The sequence below is a fragment of the Mauremys reevesii genome, linkage group 10 (assembly GCF_016161935.1).
Source record: "Mauremys reevesii isolate NIE-2019 linkage group 10, ASM1616193v1, whole genome shotgun sequence".
Lineage (NCBI taxonomy): Eukaryota > Metazoa > Chordata > Testudines > Geoemydidae > Mauremys > Mauremys reevesii.
Genome location: NC_052632.1, coordinates 32,749,635 through 32,763,054, shown reverse-complemented (window position 1 = coordinate 32,763,054; position 13,420 = coordinate 32,749,635). Strand labels below are relative to the sequence as shown.

The 13,420-nt window shown below is 42.9% G+C and overlaps 1 long non-coding RNA gene across 1 annotated transcript in view; it reads right to left on the bottom strand.

The window, feature by feature from the left end:
• Nucleotides 1–2,162: 2,162 nt before the first annotated feature.
• Nucleotides 2,163–13,420, bottom strand: part of LOC120372880 — a 70,402-nt gene continuing 59,144 nt past the window's right edge. Inside the window, exon 4 of the long non-coding RNA XR_005585236.1 lies at nt 2,163–2,799. This is a non-coding gene — a long non-coding RNA (uncharacterized LOC120372880). The remainder of the gene's footprint in view (nt 2,800–13,420) is intronic.

Here is a 13,420-nt window from a genome sequence, read left to right as displayed (position 1 = left end):
ATCTATCATATTCCGCTACAGTATTTCATCACATTCTTAACTGGGAGGGAGGGGGCGGGTGGGAAACTGCTGTTACACATAAAAGCAGTGCAAGTGTTAACTTCCTAGCAATTTATTTTGGGCTTATTGGGCAGTTAAACTACAGAAAATGTTGAGGCAACTGGTCGGGTATGGTGAGTTCGGCAGCTCTTGTTTAACACAACTATGTAAAGCTTTGCATAGTTTGTGCTGTAAAGAACGAAGGCAAGTAGATGCCAGTGAAATGATAGATGGTTGCTACTCTAGGGCTCTGCTCATATGAAATTAAAAGATTTACACAAAACCTGAAATGTAGGAAGGAAATGTTTAGATAGTTTAAGTTAAAAGTGAAAGACTCAAGCAACCCTGAAAACAATTAAGAAAATGATGTATAATTAAACAGACTGATTTTCCCTATTGTGGTTTTTCCATAGTGAAATAAGATGGTATGTCTCATTAGCACAAGGAGCAAGATACAACAGGATCTCTCAGACCCTGACAAGCACAACACAGGTGTGCCTTCTCACAATTTAAGAAAGTAAACTGGGCTGTATGGGGAAGTGCATGATCTGCAGGATTTGATTGCACAAAGGTGGCAATGAACCAACCTCATGTGGCTTTTGTCTGGATTAAGGAATTTTAGCAGAAAATTCCTCAATGAGGCTATGACTGGTTCAATTGAATCAATGTTAGCCATAGCATAGGCCAAGCTCCAATAGCTTCTAGCATGCCTACCTACTGCTAGGGTGATCAGACATCCCGATATTATTGGGACTGTACTGATATTAGGAGCTTTGCCTTATATAGACAACTATACCTGCCTCCCCAGAAAAAAAAAGTGTCCCAAATGTTCACACTTGTATTCTGGTCACCCTAGCTGCTGGGGGCAATTAGAGCTGTGAATCAAAGGAGCCAAGGCAGGTAAGTACCCATCTCCCTTTGAATGTCAATGTTCAGAGAATCAATGGGGGAGGGACAGGGAGGAGGAGGAACAAACCAAAAAACAAACAACCCTCAATTTCAACCCACCAGAGGTTGGGTCTGTGGGTTGGTTTCAGCAAATTATAAAGGCAGTGGCCATTTGCAGGATCTGAGTTCACATATCAAATGGTGTAAAGTCAAAGGTGTTTGGACCAATCTCTACTACAGAATGTACAATTTCACCAGCTAAGGATATGCTTTCTATATTGTTATCCCTACAGTAAAGGATAATTGTAGTGCTCATTGCGATGGTATCTGATTGTCCTACAAGAGTAAACGATAGTCATAGGGATATCGCTAGAAGATGAAATTCTTCCCTCTGTCTTCCTTTAAAATGGATTTCAACTGAGACTAGGTGTCAATGGTTAATTCCATCTGGCTGAGGTGTCATAAGACAAAATTGTGGGGAATGTATTTTAAGTATAGCTAGATAGGAACAAAGAGTCTGGTTTTAAAAATCCTTTGTAAATTAATTTGTGTGCTTAGTCATTTATTTGTGACCGTCTCTTTAACTTCCATTAGCTCCAGTGGGAGCAGGATTGGGCTCTTACCTGGGATAGTATGGATTTAAAAAAAACAAAACTAAATACATTTTGCATGGCAAACCAATTTTATTTTGAAATGGAGCATCATGCAGATGCTAGGGTTCCAAAACTAAAAATGACTTTAAAAGTGTAAAATGCTGTTGGGCTGGGAATACTCTGAGGTAGCTCTGTTGCCCTCTAGGTAGAATGAATGTCTTGCAAAATTAAAAAAACATCCTGAAGAGCCAATTAATGAGTGGGGCTCGTAGGCTCTGACAAGACTTGCATTCAGTTCCCTTTAGCTGAAAGGATGTTGGCCCTGACCTGGGAGCCTCAAGGTGGGATGGGGAAGTTGGAAAGTAACCTGTATATTGGTGCGGGGGGGAGGGTGACAGAGGGGGCAATCCCTGGATCTCAGGAAGATACCCAGAGAAAGTTGCCACCTCCCCAGGAAAAAGGAAATCTTGAGGTTCTTCTCACACTATAATCTCTGGTTAGTGAAGTTTGTTTATATCAAGACTCCACGGTCTCCCATGGATCTGAATTTTAGAGGTGATTTAAATGGTTTTTCTGATAGAGGAGAAGAGAAGCACAAACATGTTCATCTTACCTTTTACTGAACATTTCAAGTTGCTTGGGTATTTTTCTCCATCTGGCTAGAAAAGGTAGGCCTTGCATTTAAGAGAGATATACAACTTTTCTCTCTCTCTGCTTTAAAAAGTGATACTTGAGGAAAGTATGTTCTGAAGTTAATTATGAATATTGAAAAATGATGCAGCACAAACACTAATTTTCCAAGATAACAATAATATTCATACATTACTGTTAGTTCCAGTTACTCTTTCACCACTTTTAGCCAGAAATTTCTGCCACAGCACTTTGGCTGAGTTGAGGTCGTAATCCCTCTTACTTCACAACAAGCACACTGGCTTCTTTACAACTGTTTTACCTGTCTCTGGCAAGATCACAAAGATAATTGATGTTGCTAGAGGGAAATACGTATTGCAGTTATGTTGTGTTTTGTTAAATAAATTAGGCTTTTTAAAAGTTGGACAACACAGAGAAGAAAGATACAGAAAGAGTATGTTTAAACAATACTTTTAGTTTTCCCTGCAACAAAGGAGTCTGTTATCTAGTAAGCTTAATTGCTAGATGGTTCTACCTCTCAGAACATGACTGGAAGCTGCCTTTTCTTAGACCACATGCAGCCATGGAATGTAACTTGGGAGGGATGTCTCTCTTTGTTCAGAGCTCAGGTTAGGTTTCACTGAAGATTCTGAAAACACACAAAGGAGCGAGTGTCAGAGGGGCAGCCGTGTTAGTCTGTATCCACAAAAACAACGAGGAGTCTGGTGGCACCTTAAAGGCTAACAGATTTATTTGGGCTTAAGCTTTCATGGGTAAAAAACCCACTTCTTCAGATGCATGGCATCAGATGCATGGCATCAGGGAGTAAATAGATGTAGTATTCATATGCATATTGCCTTGAAACACATCCCTTACTGATAAAGCTGTTTTCACAGATGCATTTCAAACAGGGTTTCTGAATTTGTCGGGTTTCTCTCACGCATACGCATACGCGCACACACACACTTTTTTTTTTAAATTGTTCTTCTTTCCCTGGATGGCTGTGTCTGAGCTGTTAAGACATGACACCTAGCTACTGATGAGGACTGGTTCTGCCAGTTCTTGGCAAACAGATAAAGGTGATTAAGCCACTCAAATAGGTCATTGTATGAGCTCATAGGTCTGTTTCATGCAGGGAGAGAGTTAGCAACACTAATTCATTTCAGTACAGGCAAAACCTGATTTGAACAAAGGTCTCCCAGAGATCTGAAACATTTTTAGAATTAGGGTCCATAAAAATGAATTTGGGATGGAGAGAACAACATGAATTTTGGGGGGTCAGAAAAAAAATCACTATTTAGCTGTATAACAAATACAACACTAAAAACCATAATTACTGATCAATTAGGCAGTCTATGACAACACTTTGTATTGATCTTTTCAGCTAAGGATCTCAAAGAGCTTTACAATAAATTAGCTAAACCACATAATATTATGGTGAGATATTATACAGAGCATAAAGTGAGAAAATTAAACTGAAGCAACTGAGAGGATAAATTACCTACCCACAGTTCCACAATTCAGTCTTGATCTTGGGCTCATTGAAATCAGTGGAAAAACCTCGCATTGACTTCAGCGGAGCAAGACTTAAGTTAGTGGTAGAACTTGAAATGTAAGATGGGAATCTTGACTCCCAGTTCCCTGCTCAATCCAGTGGATGACACGCACATGCAAAAATGTCTGTGAATATTACAGCTGCATGTACTAAAAGCTCTCAGTGTCACCACTGTGAACGTTTTCAGTCATGCTTCTAAGATGTGCAGTGCAGGTGTTAATTTAAGATTGGGAAATAGTAAAGTGGGTAATAAACCACTGGCATTTTCTAAAATGATTTTACAATTTTTGCTTTAGAAAATGATCTGTTCCCGTCTGAACTTCTGTCATCCAAGAAGGCAGTTCCCTGCAGTCTGCTAATTTCCTTAAAGGTGGAAGTATTTATAGTACAGTCTTCTGCACCTGCCCTGATATATAATGCAAGGGTCTGCTCAGATGCCACTCCAAATGCTGTTGGTTAGAAACCATGAGCTAATGTCTTAAAATATCTCCAAGGAGGTCTTTTCTTGTAAGACTCACTTAATCCTAGTCACTCTACTATTATTAATACTACTAAACTATGCAATCTTACATGTCCCCATTTTTTCCTTTTTTAAATCAAGAGGCCCTTGGGTTCAGGGAGCAGGTAATTATGAAATGCTATTTTCATTCTCTGAAAAAACAACAAGAGCTGAGCAGCGAAGAAGCAGAAAAAGACCAACACTGGAACATTTTCCCACATCCTGCCTTTCATAGATTCAGAGAGTTTAATGCCAGAAGGGACTATTAGATCATCGTGTCTGACCTCCTGCATATCACAGACCATTAAACTTCACCCAGTTACCTCCTGTATTGAGCTCAGTTACTTGTATTTGGCTAAAGCATCCACTAGTCTTGATTGATGACACTTGGGGCAGGTACAGCACAAGGGGATCCTTGCCCATTACTTGGACTCCAAGGCTCCACAGTAATACAAATAATAAATAATAATAATCAAGAGATGGAAAATCCACCACTCGCCTTAGCAGTTTGTTTCAATGGTTAATCATCTTTGCTGTTAAAAATGTGCACCTTATTTCTCATAAGAATTTGTCTGGCTTCAGTTTCCAGCCATTGGTTCTTGTTATGATTAAGTCCTTTAGTACCCGGTATTTTCTCCCTGTGAAGGTAGTTATACATTGTAACCAAATCACCCTGTAATTTTCTATTTGATAAGCTAAAACAGATCGAGCTCTTTATGTCTCTTGCCATAAGGTGTTTATTCCAGTACCCTCTCAATTTTTTCAATATCCTTTTTAAAATGTAGACATCCAAACTGGATGTAGCAATAGAATTAGTCTCACCAATGCTGTATACAAAGGTAAAACCACCTCGTTACTCCCATTTACAACAGCATTGCACTGGGAACTCTCGGTGAGCTGTTGGTCCATTATGACCCCTAAATCCTTCTCAGAGTTACTGCTTTCCAGGGGACTTAGTAGCTACTTCTGTCTTATTTTCTTGAAAGGGATAAGTATGGAAAAGCCTGATGCTGTGTGTTCTGGTCATCCCCTCTTACTCTTCAACATCACAGCCTGTAATATTACACAAGGCGGGGGAAGGAGTCTTTTACGGGGGTTCATGGATTCAGTTGCAACCAAAGAAATCATGAAAGCAAGGGTGCAAAAACAGGCAGACATACACTTCTTCCAGTCCCTTGCAAAGGGGAGGCCCCCTGGGTAGTGGGAGTTGAAGAGCCAGCCCATCCTGCAGTGGTGGCTCTTGTTCCAAAGGGCTGGGCTGGCTGTCTGCTCCAGGCATTGCGGCCTGGTGCACAGGGTCACAGCGCTGTCCAGGCTAGGTCTGGCTACCCCTCCGTCATGATGGAAGGGTGGCTGAGCCAATCCAGAGTGGCACTGTGATCCCATGTGCCAGGTTGCAACATAAGGAGCAGATAGCTGGGCATGTCCCCGCAGGACAGGAGGCACTGCTGTTGGGGGAGTGCAGGGCTGGCCCCCTCTCCCAGAGCCTCCCCTTTGCAGGCTGGGATTAGAGTTGTGGTGATGGGGTGAAGGGTGTTGCTGTGAGTGGTCAGAGCCCCCTCAGCAGTTTAGTATAGTGCAACCACTGAACTGGGAGGCTACGTCTATCCCTGACACAAGTTCATTCCCCTTCTCTGCTTCTTGCACCTAAACCCAATAAATATGGAAATGTCAGGTAGGAAAAAAAACACTTGTTACTTGCTAGCAGAGTCTATTTAATATGGAAGTCAGTGAGGCCAGTGAATATGGGACCCCCAAATGCCATCTTTACAATGTCACTTTTAGGGTGGAACCACAGCGTTAGGTTTGTGTGGGGATACCCCACACAATAAATAGTATGTAACCATGAAGCGTGTGTTTGCCTGCTTTCATTTAAAAAATACACTTGGAATTGTTTTTGCAGGAAGTCTACTGAAAGGCCTGGAGGAACAGGCAGTGAAAATGTTCCGTTGCTTCCATTCATTTTGATTACAGCCTGTTTGCTCTTGAAAGTACTGAGCATGGTACTGTGACATAGAAGGGAAGAATGCCAAAGATGATAAGTGAAATTCAAGGTAAAGTTTTCATAATGGGTTATGGAGGTATGATGTAAAGCCTGTCCACACAAAAACCAAGCTGAAATGGGTTGTGCATTAACTACAGCAGAGATAAAAAAAGAAGAACTTTTGGACTGGGGGCTGATTGTTATCTCACATTGGTGTGAAACTGGCATTTATTAACTTCACTGAAGTTGCTCCTGATCTACATCAGTGCAATTGCTAATCAGACTCAGCCCTTTTGTGTGTGAGGACAGGAAAAGAGAGGTAAAAATGCTCACCAGCTAGGCCTAGTCAGCAGATTGGAGTGGGACAAACTGGACAATAACAAAGACCCTACATTCAGAAGACAATAGTCCATTTCTATTAAGCAGTTCTTTTGCCAATGCACTGAGATATATATATATATATATATACATACACACACTATGATTATAATGTCCACCGGCACATCTAGATAATTACAAGCTCTGCTAAAGTATAGGTTTGCAATTTTTTGGCAGAACAACAAACACCCATTTATGAAACCACTGAACTGTTTTATATTGCTGTCCTTATTGATACGATGACATATAATAATAAATAATTGAGATACAATGATGATAAAAACAGCAGCCAAGAAATCTGATGGCATTTCTGACACTCACCCTTTAGCACTCCAGTTCAGTGGAGGAGGATGTAGAAATGGATTGTGGCAGAAAGCTGTTTACCTCTTCTTGGTGGTGGCTGAGGGGGAAACCTGATTAGGAATGTCCTGAGGTCCTGTGGCAGAACCTGTGACTATATAATAATATCAATTTCTAGAGCTGCAGAGGCAGTGCAGAAAGTGGAATAAAAGAACAGCATCAATAACTGCATGGGAATGGTAATTTCCTTGCAGGAATTACTTTTTGTATTGAGGTAGTGCTCAGATGTCGCAGTCCGGATTGGGTCTCATTGTGACAGGCACCGTACAAAGACTTAGGAAGAAATTTTGAATACAAGAAGTAGATGTTCTGCTTTGCCATTCATATCTGAGGCAGGCTACCAGAACTTTTGATCTTCAGATATATTTAAGCTTCAAAAACCACTGATGGTAGACATCTCAAAATGGGCCAGTAATTACACTGCTATTTTAAAATTATATTGTCATATTGCGTTACATGGGGTTAAGCAAATGCTTCTGGAAGACAGCCAACTTTGCTCTGGAGCCCACCCTTTGAATATGAATTGATTTTTTTTCTCTTGGAAGAGTCAGGGAGTTAAGCTTAAGCTTTCGTGGGTAAAAAAACACTTCTTCAGATGGAGGGCATCTGAGGTCTCTCTGGCTGTGTGGAGGGTTCCTCCTTGTGAGGTGGGGCTTTGGGCTGACCCTACATGGTGGGGTGTTGTCTCAGGTTGCCCCTTCTGGTATCCCTGCTCCAACTGCTACTAGCTTTCTTCTTCTCCACCATCTCCCCCGCCTCGGTTACAGTTTTGGTCTTCCCATCTAGGATGTTGTCATAAATATAAAAGGAAGGGTAACAACCTTTATGTATGCAGTAACATAAATCCCTCCTGGCCAGAGGTACAGAATCACTCACCTGTAAGGGGTTAATCAGTTCAATTAACCTAGATGGCACCTGACCAGAAGGACCAATGGGGAAAGAAGATACTTTCAAATCTGGGGCAGGAGAAGGTTTTGTTTGTGCTTTCTTTGTTGATTCCCTCTTGGGACAAAGAGAGAGACCAAGCAGGTAACCCAGCTCCTAAAAAGACCCTGAACTGATACATCGAAAAATTACAGAAACTAAGTAATAGCAATGAAATGTGTTAGATTATCTTTTGTTTTAGCTTGTGAATTTTCCCTATGCTAAGAGGGAGGTTTATTCCTGATTTTGTAACTTTGAAGTTGAGCCTAGAGGGGAATCCTCTGTGTTTTCAATCTTTTTATTTACCCTATAAAGTTATCTTCCATCCTGATTTTGCAGATGTGATTCTTTTACTTTTTTTTTTTAAATAAAATTCTTTTTTTAAGAACTTGATTGATTTTCAGTGTCCTAAAAACCAGGGATTTGGTCTGTGCTCACTTTGTTAACCTATCGATTGGTATATTATTCTCAAGCCCCCCCCAGGAAAGGGGGTGAAAAGGCTTGGGGGGATATTTTTTTTGGGAGGATAGGGTTCCAAATGGCCCCTCCCTGAATGTTTGTTTAAATCACTTGATGGTGGCAGCAATACCGTCCAAGGACAAGGAGAGGAATTTGTGCCTTGGGGAAGTTTTTAACCTAAGCTGGTGGAATATAAACTTAGGGGGTCTTTCATGTGGGTCCCCACATCTGTACCCCAGAGTTCAGAGTGGGAAGGGAACCCTGAGAGATGTACCTTTCTATTTCCTCAGGAACGCCCTCTAAGAACTGCTCCATTTGCATTAGGAGAGACAGATCTTCCAGAGATTTAACATTTGCTCCTGATATCCAAGCATCCCATTTTTTTTACAATGTGGTAGGCGTGTCGTGAAAATGCCATGTCTGGTTTCCACCGTAGGGCTCTGAACTGCTGATGGGCATGCTCGGGTGTTAGCCCCATTCTAATTTTGGCCTTTTATTTAAAAAGTTTGTACTTGTTCATGTATTCTTTAGGCATTTCAGCTGCCACCTCTGCTAAGGGTCCACTGAGCTGTGGCCTCAGTTCCACAATATACTGGTCTATAGGGGTGTTGTACCCAAGGCAGGCCCTTTCAAAATTTTCTAAGAAGGCCTCTGGATCATCGCCTACCTTGTATGTGGGGAATTTCTTGGAATGAGGAGCAGTACCTGGAGAAGGATTGTTAGGGTTACTTGGTTGATCCAGCTTAGCCTTTTCCAGCTCTAAGTGCTTCAGCTCCATTTCCACCTACAAGCACTTTATTTCTAAGCACTTCTCCCCTCTCATCTCCTCCACTTCCAAGCGCTTTGCCTCCATTTCCACCTCCAAACGCTTGTCCTCCGCTTCCAAGTGCTTATCTCTAGGAAGAAATTCCTTTCTGCCTCAGTTAGAACTTGGCCTGAGTTAAAGGCATCCCTCCATCCTGGCACCTGGATCTCGGGTTGGGGAGGGCTGACCCTTCCCTCATGGGAAGTTCCTTGTCCCCCATTCTTTCCCTGCATTTGTGTCGTGGACCTGGATGTCTAGGCTTGATCTGGGTCTGTCTTCTCCGTGGTGTGCTGCTTGGGGAAGACTAGATTTTCTAGGGTTTCGGTTCCTGACCTCAACTTCATGCACAGGCTGCCCTACTCTAGCGTAACTATTTAATTGCCATGAAGCTGGTTCAAACCTTACACAGCATTTCTGCTTATAGCATTGCTGCTCCATGTCCCTCCAGCCCAGGGCCAGCTTTAGCAAGTGCGGGGCCCGATTCCTGGGGTGGGGGGGAGGGGCTTGTACTCACCGGGCAGCACTCCCAGTCTTTGGCAGCACTTCAGATTGCCGGCCGGGGTCGCGGGGCTGCCGCGCTCCGGCCGAAGCTCCGTCCAGGGTCGCGGGGCTGCCGCGCTCCGGCCGAAGCTCCGTCCAGGGTCGCGGGGCTGCCGCGCTCCGGCCGAAGCTCCGTCCAGGGTCGCGGGGCTGCCGCGCTCCGGCCGAAGCTCCGTCCAGGGTCGCGGGGCTGCCGCGCTCCGGCCGAAGCTCCGTCCGGGTTTGCGGGGCTGCCGCGCTCTGGCCAGTAGAGCGGCATCGCGGGCCTGCTGCGCTCTGGCCGGAGCTCCAGCTGGGAGAGCGGGGCCGCGGTGCTTGCCACGCTCCGGCTGGTGCTCTGGCCAGGGGAACGAGGCTGCTGAAGACGCCGGCGGTATGGACTGCCGCCGGGGTGAGTCAAAAAATTAAAAAGGTGCCTAAGGCGCAGGGCCTGATTCCGGGGAATCAGGCGAATCGGCCTAAAGCCAGCCCTGCTCCAGCCCAGAGAATAACATACAAAGGGAAAGTTTCTTTTCCCATTTTAAAAAGTTCTAGCCTTTCCATTCGCTCTTTTGGTCAGGTGCCCACTTTTTTTTTTTTTTTTAACCTGGGGGGACTTTTTAACCCTTTATAGGTAAAGCAAGTAAACAGCAGCTACCAAGAGGAATTTTACAGCTAACCGGCTGGCTGGGTGTCCAGCAAAGGGAGCCTCCCCACACACTTTATTTATCACATGCCCTGCAAATCACAGACGGTGCTGGCCAGCCTGGGTCAGGTCGGGTCCACACCGGCTGGAATTTCTTCCTGGAGGTTTAGGAAACAGTTAACAAGATACATGCACCTCTAATTTTACTAATAATTACATGAAGAGCTAAACAGTATTTTTTACATTTCAGGGATTACAATGACTTAGAATGCACGGACTGATTCTGGGAAATCTTCCCGGGAGAGGGCATCAGCCACTTTGTTAGAGGCTCCTGAAATGTGTTGTATTTCAAAATCAAAGTCTTGCAGAGCTGAACTCCATCGAGTAAGTTTTTTGTTAGTTTCTTTGACTGTGTGAAGCCACTTCAGTGCAGCATGGTCAGTCTGCAGGTGGAATCGCCATCCCCAAATGTATGGGCGTAGCTTCTCCAGAGCATACACAATGGCATAACATTCTTTTTCTGAGACTGACCAGTGGCTTTCCATCTCAGAATGTTTATTACTGAGAAACACAACAGGATGGAATTGTTGATCTGATTCTGAATGTAGGTAGAAATTGTGTCTTATTTTAAGGGTGTGACTCATTACTTTATTTCTTGAAACAGAGTTACGTATTTAGGCTCTGATTCAGTAAAGCACTTAAGCACATGCTTAATATAAAGATCCCAAAGATGCATATGGAAATTAAGAGTTCCAATCAGCAATATAAAAGCAAACAGTACCCGGCACCACCAAACTCACTCACATGCTTATTCCCACCCAAACATTGGTGAGACATTTTTAATGGGTAGCTGGATGACCTATGGTATTGGTTACAGGTACACAGACAGACAGTTCTAAGCAATTGAATCTAGTTAACACTATTAGTGACTTAGGCCTTGATCCTGAAACTTCTTACATTCAGACATTCTGCTACCCAGGCATGGAGCCCCATCGACTTCAGTAGGCTCTATGCAGGGGCAGCAGTCTGCCAGAATCATAAAGTTGCCTTAATGTGGATGCCATCTAACAGCTGTTCTGTTGTCTATGTAACATGAATTTCACATGAATGACCAAACACAGGCATTGCAAAAACCATTACATTTGACCCCTCTCTTGGCAGCCTGGGCAGAGGGGTCATCAATCAAATGGGCTTTGAATACATGAGCTACCGTCTCAACTATGGAGGAGGTTCCTTGAGGTCATTGCTGTCTATTGAGGTACATTGGCAGGGCCGTGAGGGGAAGCTGCCACTCGTCTAGGTTTTTGTACCTAGTCTATTAATAAGCCGAGGACTTTGATTTGCAGGGCTGTCAGTCCAGCACCTTTACTGAGCATTCAACTTACTCTAAACAGACATTTTAAATAATACAATATTTTTGTGGTTGGGGATAGAGGTGACCAAAATGTGCTGGGTTGTCAAGCCTTCAGACCCAACTCTTATTTATGCACTAACCAAGATGTGCGTGAGCACAGCCTACTGCTATTCATGCCCCCTTGCCTCGCCCCCATTCTGTTGTTTGTTGCTCTTACTCATTTCATCATGTCTAAATTGGATTGTAAAGATACGCTGGGCACGGATCACATCTCTTTGTTCTGTACATTTCCTAATGTGCTTTGGGAACTGTATAAATAGCACTGGCAGCTTCTCCAGCTCACCGCAGTTCTGAGCCAAAGGGATAGACTTCAAGGTGGAGTGTGTTCAGTTTCAGTGCTTATTCAGTTTGGTCTTTCTATTGAGACTACACCGTGCCGATGAGTGCCAAAGGTGTGATGCAGACACCTGTCCATTTAGAACTTGGCTGCAACTGTCACCTTATTTCAAGAACAAATTTCTGTCAATACAAGCTTGGGACAAAATTTGATGCAGCAAACTAGTGGGGGAAAAAGCTCCATATCCAGTTTCCCTGTATATTTGTGTTCTTACTCTATAGGCCATGTCTTACAGGAGCCTCTGTACATAGTTTTTTTCCAATGAAAACAATGGAAAGGTCTGTGTTATAACCAACACTGAATTTTTGGCCAGTAAGGAAATAAAGTAAAGAAAGACATTCAGCTTTAATATAAACAATCCTCTTTTACAAATGTCAGTTCGTCCTCTGTCCATGCAGCTGAATTGATACTATTTTATCCACTGCGATAGAAGCCTTATATTTGCACAGCATGAAAACTGCTACTGAAGCAAAGAAACTGTGAAAGTGTTTAGTCTCGGGTCAGGAAATAGCACGTAGACTAGGTACAGCGCAATAATCGTAACTCTACCATTCCAGCATCGCTCTCTCTCCATATTCAATAAGCTTAACTTGCTTTTTCCTTCTCTCCTTGATTTCAGACATACAACCTACATTATCGAGATCTTTGAGTTGGTTACTTGACTTATTATTTAAGAATGACAAATGAGATTCAGCATTAGCCAATGTTATAACTTCAGTCCACTGGGAAAACAACCATTTTAAATTGTCCATGCATTTCTTCTTTGATACTTTTTACTTTCTTTTACTAATTTCTTAGCTGTTAATTGTTTTCTAGTTACAGAGCTTACTTCTTGTTCTCATTGGACTAAAGTCACTGTTTGCCATAGAAGAGCCATAAGGATACACAGGCTCTGAATAGCTCTGTGAAAGTTTAAATCTACAACACCTAATTTTGTCCCTGCACTTGAGTGGGACCTGCTTAGAATGAATTAATAGAAAGACCTAAGTTGTCTCCCTGGCCTGATTCTCCTCTAACTTAAACTTGTTTTACACAAGGCCTAGTTTCATAGACTTCAATGAAGTTACTTCTGATTTACACCAGCATAAGACAGATCTAAATCATCACATCCAACATGTGGATTTTAACACCAATTATTGGAAAATTCTCTTTAGTGTGAAATTTGTTCTTTGGATTAAAAAAAATACTTCTCTGTGGGTTAAATTCATCCCAGCCATCTGTGCCTGATGCCAGAATGAAAGGCTTTGTTTGGAGAAACTATATAGGCGGGTTAGAGAGATGGAATCTACCCCAACCTGTGGGTATGGGGCAGGACAGCCATTCTGCACCTGCTACTCCAGCTCCTGGGTTAGACCAGAGGCTGCGATCCTTGCAGGCTTTTCATGAAGAC